Genomic DNA, 10,425 nt, shown 5'->3' with positions numbered 1-10,425 from the left:
TTTGTTAGACAGTGAACACACGCTGCATCCATGAAGGTCACAACACAATGATGGATTAAATTAATGCGAGGCTCACTAATAAAAAAAAGTGTTATGGTGAGGCTGCACAGGGAGAACATATTTATGGTTTTGGTGTCAATTGTGGGGATTTTTTGTTAACATGATGAGGACCACACTGAAAAGAAAATAATTTTAAAAAATTGCGAAAAAAAAGTTGCCAAAGAAATTGAACAACTTTGCAAGATTATAATTGCATTTAATGGGGGGAAAAAACAGCCAGTATTTACTGTATGTATTAATTGTAATTGTCATTTAGGAAAACAACTGAAAATCAGTATTTATATATTTAATACATATTTCATATAAAACTATTTGGTCTATGAAATATAAACCTTTTTCCTTGTTTTTCTCCAGTGGCTGTGAAGTCCCACTGAAGGCCTAATTAATCACTCGGCTCAGGTGAGCGTAATCACCCGGGGATGTCTTGCTCATTAATTATTAAGTCTGGCCAAGCAAAGTCATTACTACAAGTTGGGAAAGTCCGCAGTAATAATCGTTTCTGCAGCTATTGGCCATTCAAACATCTTATAACAGAAATGACACAATGTTATCCAATAATTGTTCATATTTTGTCAAAGTATGCACAGCAATGTGATAAATTAAGGTATGCAGAATGCATGTAACCTATGTTTAAATAGTATTTTTTAAATTCAGCCCCTGAAGTCAATTTTAAAGAAAAACATGTTATTTTCTAATCATACTGTAAAACTCAATTGACCTAGGGGGCTGCTGGAGTCTGGGGGAGGCTCGGCTGCATCGGGTATCCATCCATCCATCCATTTTCTACCGCTTGTCTAGGAAGCACCTGGTAAAACGCAGGATTTTTCTCATGGCTAAGAGTGCAGCCAAGTTAGATGTGCGGCTGCAACTTCTGCATTTGGCACTTTTAACACTCTTTATTTACATTGCATGCTGGGAGCTGGGAGCTTGCAACTTTTCTTTCAGTCTGTAGAGATGTCCATCATAGATAGACCCACAAAAATTCTCAAGAACCCATGTGTCATGACCCGTGGTTACAGTTCATGTCCTGTGTTGTTTTTTTGTGTTATTATTCCCTATGTTAGTGTTTATTTCTTGTCTAGCACTCCTATTTTGGTTTCCTCTTCCTATATGTGTCGTCCTGCTATGACGTGACCACTTATTGAGCCCTGCCTTTGTTTAGTGATTAGTGTCCCCACCTGCTGTCTACACTAATCACACACCCATTCACTCGGTGCGGGTACTTTGTTCACCACCTGTCAGAATAATTGTATATAAGTTATCACACAACTTGTTTGCTATGGTGCAGGTTGACCTGCGTCTTTGATCTTATCAAGCAAAAGGCAGACAGCTTTTAAACCTCCACTGTGTGCGATGGAATGCGCCATAGAGGTGTCGGTTTCTCAGATCTTGGACAGCCACAGGAAGGACCTTTATCAGGACCTGAAATCTACAAGCAGAGAGGGGGCAGACCTGACACCGCTCCAAGCACCTTTTTGTTTGAACTGTTTATTGACCCAGTGCAGCTGCTGTATAATGAGACCCCTCCCCTTAGAAGCAGCTGCAGCTATGTAATCAGGGAATGCCCATATAAAGGAAGAGGCGTGGAACCCTTTCCTCAGAGCGGCGGGGTGACACTGTACGAGGGTGCAGGTCGACGCACTCTCCTCATGAGCTAAATTGAATCCTGTCTCGGTTTGATTCCTTGCTTCTTGTCTTGTTTATTAGATAGTTCGGTGTTTGAACCTGACACCACCAGTGACTGTTACGTTGTCATTTACGCTCTGCTACTATTTATGTTTAAGTCTTCATTTATAATGCTATAGTTGCCTAACGCTTCACATACGCTTTCCCAGCGACACCGTCTCTGTTTTGTATTTTGTCTTGCTTCGGGATTAAAGGATGGCTCTTACTTGCGCGCTGCTTCCTGCCTGTCCTTCTGCATTCTGGTAACACTCTCGCTCTTGTGCGACCCGAACGTGACACCATGTCCAAAAACACAAAGGATGTTGGCCATTTTGGTTCGAGGCAGATATTTTTATTTATTTTCAGGGTCATTTAAAAACTAACTTTTGTACTTCGGCTAGAGAATTTATGTGACTACTACCAAACTTGAACCACGTGTTGTAGACCGATACACAGTGTTGGGTTGGTTACTGAAAACCAGTAACTAGTTACAGTTACTAGTTACTTTATTTCAGTTACTAACTCAGTTACTTACACCAAAAAGTAATGCGTTACTGTGAAAAGTAACTATTTAGTTACTTTTTTTTTTTTTTAAGGCTCCCATTAATGCCTTCATTTCAGTACTGTTATTGCACTGGAGAATAATACAATCTGTTGATCAACTCGGCATGCATTTGCATCACTGAACTCTGCTAAGCAATGTGGTCTACATGAAACACACAAAGACAAAGATATGTTTCAAAGGGCCAATTTGTTTCAGGCCAGAAAAAAAATGACAAAACTATTTGAAATAGCTGCAACATAACATACATAAGTAACAAACAGCATAATAACAACATAGCTGTAAACCTGGCTTCACCCAAGGAAGGCACACATGACATACACAAAGCCTAACCAGGCATTTTTTTTCTCTCAAGGAATTGTGAAATAAAATTATGTCTTCATGAGATCAACACTGTACTGAAGCCCAGAACACTCTACACATTTCCCCAGTTTTAGTTTAGAGATAAGGAAGGATTGGCCTGGCCCACTAGCATCCCTATTTATCTTTGTGAACTTTATAGTCTATACATTTAGAGTGATGTGATAATCAAACACTCTAGAAGTTTAGAATGAAAGAGCGTATAAGAGAATTGACAGAGTGTGTACCTTCAGTGATGAATGATGAGCAGAGGCAGAGTTTGGAGTGTTTTCTTTAGCTCGCTTTCCATGTTTATGTACTCACTGTCCACTGTGTCCAGCTGCCTGAAAGCGGGTGACTCCACTGTAGAAATAGCCTGCATGTCTTCTAGCACATACGCTGCAATGGCTCTATCAATGTTGTCCTGGCTGTCCTACCTGTAGCTTCTTAAAATCCAGCCACTGTTGGAGGTGGAGGTGAAGTGTGTCTCTCTTTACTAGCTTCGTCGAAGCATGTTGTTTTTGTAGCTGTTTCAGCAGATTTGAATTGCTGTTTTTGGCATTAGATAGGATCTTTGATCCAAGACACAACTTAGATTTAACTAAAATATAATTTTTCTTTGTGCTCGACAAAAGAAAAGTAGTGAGAATATCTTCATGTTAAGAAACTCGACTTCTGGCTCCACCATGATGTAAACACAGACACGCCCCACGCTCCCCCCTTCTTTTCCTTGTGACACAGAAGGACGACACCGCAGCTCTCCAATAAAACACACTCAGATCTTCTGTTTCTAGCCGATACTACATAAAAAAATAACGAAAAATAACGCAGTAACACGTCATGTAGTAACGGTAACTGAGTTACTGAATATAAAAAATAACGCATTAGACTACTTGTTACCGCCGAAAATAACGGCGTTACAGTAACGCGTTAGTCCCAACACTGCCGATACATGACACCTAAATGCCAAAGGTGGAAGGTAACCCAATATCATAACATGTGGACGGAGCATTGCAGTTTAACCCATGTCAACATTCTTAAATGTGATGAAGTTAAAATTGCACCTGATTATAACAATGATAATAGCAATAACCAGGGGCGTCACTAGCTTTTAAGGACAGGGGGGGCTTAGCCCCCAGGAGATACACAGGATGCAAGCGAACGTTACGCGCAAGCACAAAACTTCACAAACGGCTAACAAAGACTTAGAAATTATTCATTGTTATTTTTTTTTATTTTTTTTAAATGCATGGGATGAAATGAAATGCTCCCCGGGACGATGGCTTTTAACCATTTTTTTTCTTTTTCTTTTTATGTATTTATTCATTTTACATTTTATATTAAATGTCTTGGTTTTTCCTCCCTCTGAAAATCCTATGAAATGTTTAACAAGCCATCCTATAATAATACAACAGCTATTAATGTAACAATACAATAAAACAAATATATTTAATGATGTTTTTTTCATTATTTTAACAATAGGCTAATGTATATTACTTTATATAGATTCTACAAGAAACACAAAACTTAAAAACTAAATGATATACAATTGCACACACAAGGTTTCGTGCAGCTTCACTCATTGTAAAGGAAGATAATGTGCTTCGTACACTTGCAGGACCGCAAGCAAGGTCGCAGAGAAAATGCGGACTGGAATTTGAGTGATGTGGGCATTTTCTATATGAACAAGTGGAATGGATTGGATACCGACGCACTAAAGGGGCTCTCTATTTTACGCTATGAAGTGAGGGGAAACTGAGTGCATAATAACAGGTTATATGATTATTTATTTAAACTCATATTCGGGCCACTTTATAATGACTATGTCGGCATGTATTTGTAAAAAAAACAAACACCAAATTATTTAGGGGGGCTTAAGAATATTTTATATTTTTTTAAATATGCCTAACAACGCCAATGGCAATAACAATAATATTAATGGATTAGATTTATACACCACTTTTTTTCTCATGACGTAATGCATGGGACACTGACAAGCCATCATTCATTCACTCCACTTTAACACATTGATGTTGGTAAGCCAGTTTCATTCAGTAACATGAAATCTAATCATAAATAGACCCCACAAAACTAATACGAGAGATTGTGTGATTTCTACAAAACTCGAACCATGTGTATTAGACAAGAGTACGTGATACTAAATTGCCAAAGATCTGCGTTTTCGTCATAGCCTGTGGACGTAGCACAGCAGTTCAACCCATGTCAACAATCCTGAACATGAATTTCAAATTGTTCAAATACCAGTTACCTGCAATCTATTTTAACTCCACATTATGTGCACATTTTATAAACTGCTGGCTGCTTCGGTGTGGAACCAAATTGCATTGTGATGAAAATTGATTCCGACCTTCATTGATGCCTAGGTGCTTGGAGCTGTCACTCAACGACACATAAGTCTTTATTTGCTGAAATGTGCTGACAATAAAGGTAGCCGGACGTCCCTTTACATCATTTTAATGCTCCTTCACCGTGTGACCTCTGTCACCAGCCTCACCTCCCAATGCTGCAGACATCCTTTCACCGTTCACACGCACTTTCTAAAGGTTCCGATATGCTGAAAAGCAACTTCATGACATTGCTGCAGTGTGTCCTGGTGTGTTGCTGCGCATTTGCTTCGAGCACAAGTCCCGAATCCATTAGCAGAAGCACAGGAAGCATATGTTAGAAATATCTCAGAAATATACATATACAAACCCTGTTTCCATATGAGTTGGGAAATTGTGTTAGATGTAAATATAAACGGAATACAATGATTTGCAAATCATTTTCAACTCATATTCAATTGAATGCACTACAAAGACAACATATTTGATGTTCAAACTAATACACTTTTTTTTTTTTTTTTTGCAAATAATAATTAGCTTAGAATTTCATGGCTGCAACACGTGCCAGAGTAGTTGGGAAAGGGCATGTTCACCACTGTGTTACATCACCTTTCCTTTTAACAACACTCAGTAAACGTTTGGGAACTGAGGAGACACATTTTTTAAGCTTCTCAGGTGGAATTCTTTCCCATTCTTGCTTGATGTACAGCTTAAGTTGTTCAACAGTCCGGGGGTCTCCGTTGTGGTATTTTAGGCTTCATAATGCGCCACACATTTTCAATGGGACTACAGGCAGGCCAGTCTAGTACCCGCACTCTTTTACTATGAAGCCACGTTGATGTAACACGTGGCTTGGCATTGTCTTGCTGAAATAAGCAGGGGCGTCCGTGGTAACGTTGCTTGGATGGCAACATATGTTGCTCCAAAACCTGTATGTACTTTTCAGCATTAATGGCGCCTTCACAGATGTGTAAGTTACCCATGTCTTGGCCACTAATACACCCCCATACCATCACAGATGCTGGCTTTTCAACTTTGCGCCTATAACAATCCGGATGGTTCTTTTCCTCTTTGGTCCGGAGGACAAGACGTCCACAGTTTCCAAAAACAATTTGAAATGTGGACTCGTCAGACCACAGAACACTTTTCCACTTTGCATCAGTCCATCTTAGATGAGCTCAGGCCCAGCGAAGCCGACGGCGTTTCTGGGTGTTGTTGATAAACGGTTTTCGCCTTGCATAGGAGAGTTTTAACTTGCACTTACAGATGTAGCGACCAACTGTAGTTACTGACAGTGGGTTTCTGAAGTGTTCCTGAGCCCATGTGGTGATATCCTTTACACACTGATGTCGCTTGTTGATGCAGTACAGCCTGAGGGATCGAAGGTCACGGGCTTAGCTGCTTACGTGCAGTGATTTCTCCAGATTCTCTGAACCCTTTGATGATATTACGGACCGTAGATGGTGAAATCCCTAAATTCCTTGCAATAGCTGGTTGAGAAAGGTTTTTCTTAAACTGTTCAACAATTTGCTCACGCATTTGTTGACAAAGTGGTGACCCTCGCCCCATCCTTGTTTGTGAATGACTGAGCATTTCATGGAATCTACTTTTATACCCAATCATGGCACCCACCTGTTCCCAATTTGCCTGTTCACCTGTGGGATGTTCCGAATACGTGTTTGATGGGAATTCCTCAACTTTATCAGTATTTATTGCCACCTTTCCCAACTTCTTTGTCACGTGTTGCTGGCATCAAATTCTAAAGTTAATGATTATTTGCAAAAAAAAATAATGTTTATGAGTTTGAACATCAAATATGTTGTCTTTGTAGCATATTCAACTGAATATGGGTTGAAAAGGATTTGCACATCTAACACAATTTCCCAACTCATATGGAAACGGGGTTTGTAGATTCTGCAGTATAAAGTAAACCATGGTGCAGCATACAAACAACAAGGGATCTGAGCAGAGGACCATTTTACGCATTGTGTGTGCATTGAAGCCCTTAAACTGCAATTCCTACCATGTCAGAGCCTTTGCACGATTTATTACTCCTCTCCCCCAAACGCTTGGACCACAGAGCTAGACCACATACTCCTGGGACATAATATTGGGCACACAGCAAAAAATTCTGCCTGTACATAAATTAAATGTGCGGCGCCCCGTGTGTTGTGGTCAAAATGCTTTGTAAAACTTGTATAATCATCAGACAAATGCACAATGACTTATTGGTTGCTAAGTCAAGCCCATAGGAATGGGTAGCTTTTACAATTCCTGGTACCTGGAAATGTATATATAGTCGCGATCAAAGGTTTATATACACTTGTAAAGAACATCATGTCATGGCTGTCTTGAGTTTCCAATCATTTCTACAACTCGTATTTTTTTGTGATAGAGTGATTGGAGCACATACTTGTTGGTCACAAAAAACATTCATGAAGCTTGGTTCTTTTATGAATTTATTATGAGTCTACTGAAAATGTGCTGGGTCAAAAGTATACATACAGCAATGTTAATATTTGCTTATATGTCCCTTGGCATGTTTCACTGCAATAAGACACTTTTGGTAGCCATCCACAAGCTTCTGCTTGAATTTTTTGACCACTCCTCTTGACAAAATTGGTGCAGTTCAGCTAAATGTGTTGGTTTTCTGACATGGACTTGTTTCTTCAGCATTGTCCACACAATTAAGTCAGGACTTTAGGAAGGCCATTGTGAACCCTTAATTGTAGCCTGATTTAGCCATTCCTGACGTGTGTTTGGAAGTCATTGTCCTGTTGGAAAACCCAACTGCACCCAAGACCCAACCTCCGAGCTGATGATTTTAGGTTGTCCTGAAGAATTTGGAGGTAATCCTCCTTTTTCATTGTCCCATTTAAAGCACCAGTTCCATTGGCAGCAAAACAGGCCCAGAGCATAATACTACCACCACCATGCTTGACGGTGGGCATGGTGTTCCTGGGATTAAAGGCCTCACATTTTCTCCTCCAAACGTATTGCTGGGTATTGTGGCCGAACAGCTCAATTTTTGTTTCATCTGACATCACATGGACAAAGATAAGGCAGGGTGTGCTTTGGTTGTCTACAAACCGGGTGTAACTAAATAGTAATAACATTCCCACAGAATATATATACAAGTGAATAATACGTTAAAAAATATGTATATTTTAGTGATTAATTGGCTGCCTTTTTTTGGTAGAGGGGAAGAGGCACCTTGTTAGCGCAACCTCCATGATGCAGTGCAATATAACACCATACTACAAACCCCGTTTCCATATGAGTTGGGAAATTGTGTTAGATGTAAATACAAACGGAATACAATGATTTGCAAATCCTTTTCAACCCATATTCAATTGAATGCACTACAAAGACAACATATTTGATGTTCAAACCCATAAACATAATTTTTTTTGCAAATAATATTTAACTTAGAATTTCATGGCTGCAACACGTGCCAAAGTAGTTGGGAAAGGGCATGTTCACCACTGTGTTACATCACCTTTTCTTTTAACAACACCCAATAAACGATTGGGAACTGAGGAAAGTAATTGTTGAAGCTTTGAAAGTGGAATTCTTTCCCATTCTTGTTTTATGTAGAGCTTCAGTCGTTCAACAGTCCGGGGTGTCAGCTGTCGTATTTTACGCTTCATAATGCGCCACACATTTTTGACGGGAGACAGGTCTGGACTGCAGGCGGGCCAGGAAAGTACCCGCACTCTTTTTTTACGAAGCCACGCTGTTGTAACACGTGCTGAATGTGGCTTGGCATTGTCTTGCTGAAATAAGCAGGGGCGTCCATGAAAAAGACGGCGCTTCGATGGCAGCATATGTTGTTCCAAAACCTGTATGTACCTTTCAGCATTAATGGTGCCTTCACAGATGTGTAAGTTACCCATGCCTTGGGCACTAATGCACCCCCATACCATCACAGATGCTGGCTTTTCAACTTTGCCTCGATAACAGTCTGGATGGTTCGCTTCCCCTTTGGTCCGGATGACACGATGTTGAATATTTCCAAAAACAATTTGAAATGTGGACTCGTCAGACCACAGAACACTTTTCCACTTTGCATGAGTCCATCTTAGATGATCTCGGGCCCAGAGAAGCCGGCGGCGTTTCTGGATGTTGTTGATAAATGGCTTTCGCTTTGCATAGTAGAGCTTTAACTTGCACTTACAGATGTAGCGACAAACTGTTTTTAGTGACAGTGGTTTTCTGAAGTGTTCCTGAGCTCATGTGGTGATATCCTTTAGAGATTGATGTCGGTTTTTGATACAGTGCCGTCTGAGGGATCGAAGGTCACGGTCATTCAATGTTGGTTTCCGGCCATACCGCTTACGTGGAGTGATTTCTCCAGATTCTCTGAACCTTTTGATGATATTATGGACCGTAGATGTTGAAATCCCTAAATTTCTTGCAATTGCACTTTGAGAAACGTTGTTCTTAAACTGTTTGACTATTTGCTCACGCAGTCGTGGACAAAGGGGTGTACCTCGCTCCATCCTTTCTTGTGAAAGACTGAGCATTTTTTTGGGAAGCTGTTTTTATACCCAATCATGGCACCCACCTGTTCCCAATTAGCCTGCACACCTGTGGGATGTTCCAAATAAGTGTTTGATGAGCATTCCTCAACTTTATCAGTATTTATTGCCACCTTTCCCAACTTCTTTGGCACGTGTTGCTGGCATCAAATTCTAAAGTTAAAGGGGAACATTATCACAATTTCAGAAGGGTTAAAACCATTAAAAATCAGTTCCCAGTGGCTTATTATATTTTTCGAAGTTTTTTTCAAAATTTTACCCATCACGCAATATCCCTAAAAAAAGCTTCAAAGTGCCTGATTTTAACCATCGTTATAAACACCCGTCCATTTTCCTGTGACGTCACATAGTGAAGCCAACACAAACAAACATGGCGGAAAGAACAGCAAGCTATAGCGACATTAGCTCGGATTCAGACTCGGATTTCAGCGGCTTAAGCGATTCAACAGATTATGCATGTATTGAAACGGATGGTTGTAGTGTGGAGGCAGGTAGCGAAAACGAAATTGAAGAAGAAACTGAAGCTATTGAGCCATATGCAAGCGAAACCGATGGAAACGACACGACAGCCAGCGAGAAAGCGAGGACGAATTCGGCGATCGCCTTCCAACCAACGATTGGTATGTGTTTGTTTGGCATTAAAGGAAACTAACAACTATGAACTAGGTTTCCAGCATATGAAATACATTTGGCAACAACATGCACTTTGAGAGTGCAGACAGCCCAATTTTCATCAATTAATATATTCTGTAGACATACCCTCATCCGCGCTCTTTTCCTGAAAGCTGATCTGTCCAGTTTTGGAGTTGATGTCAGCAGGCCAGGGAAGCTAGGGTCGATAGGGGGTTTAGCTCGCTCGTCTGCGGGAACAATCTGCCGCCATTGCTTGCCGTGCTACCGAGGTCCTTTGTCC

The sequence above is a fragment of the Nerophis lumbriciformis genome, linkage group LG19, assembly GCF_033978685.3.
Source record: "Nerophis lumbriciformis linkage group LG19, RoL_Nlum_v2.1, whole genome shotgun sequence".
Taxonomy (NCBI): domain Eukaryota; kingdom Metazoa; phylum Chordata; class Actinopteri; order Syngnathiformes; family Syngnathidae; genus Nerophis; species Nerophis lumbriciformis.
Note: the sequence above shows the minus strand (reverse complement) of the source record.